Genomic DNA, 512 nt, shown 5'->3' with positions numbered 1-512 from the left:
TAGTGAATGTAGACGGAACGCGTGCAACAAACCGCCTTGGGTGAGTTTTCTAAAGCATCTAATATCTGGCATGTAGATACAATGCACCCACGCATATTTTGCATCTCCAAAGGCCATTTAGATTCCAGAATGTTGAGGGAATTTTTTCCGGTGCAAAACCACCCAGAGTCTCGTTTATTGTAAGTGGGTCAACGTTTGCCACAATTAACGATTTTTTATCATCAGGCAACGTATTCACTGTCGGTGGCGTTTATTGACCTTGAGCGTTCGCTCACTTAAACAACTCGTCATGGTAAATGATTTTCAGTAATACAGGAACATGTACATTACGAATAAAAATTCTACACTATGCTGTGGCAAGCCTGAAATACCGTAGATTCCGAGAACTCAACCCCATTGTGAGAATAGAGAGCGGTGTTAAACTGTGTCACTAGTGTTACTGTTGAGACGTAGTCGGATTAAATTAAAATCGTCCAGGAGGCGGCCGGGGCCAGGCAAATAATTTGTTTGTA

This window comes from Opisthorchis viverrini (assembly GCF_000715545.1).
Source record: "Opisthorchis viverrini unplaced genomic scaffold opera_v5_245, whole genome shotgun sequence".
In the NCBI taxonomy this organism is placed as follows: Eukaryota; Metazoa; Platyhelminthes; class Trematoda; order Opisthorchiida; family Opisthorchiidae; genus Opisthorchis; species Opisthorchis viverrini.
This window is presented reverse-complemented; position numbering follows the sequence as displayed.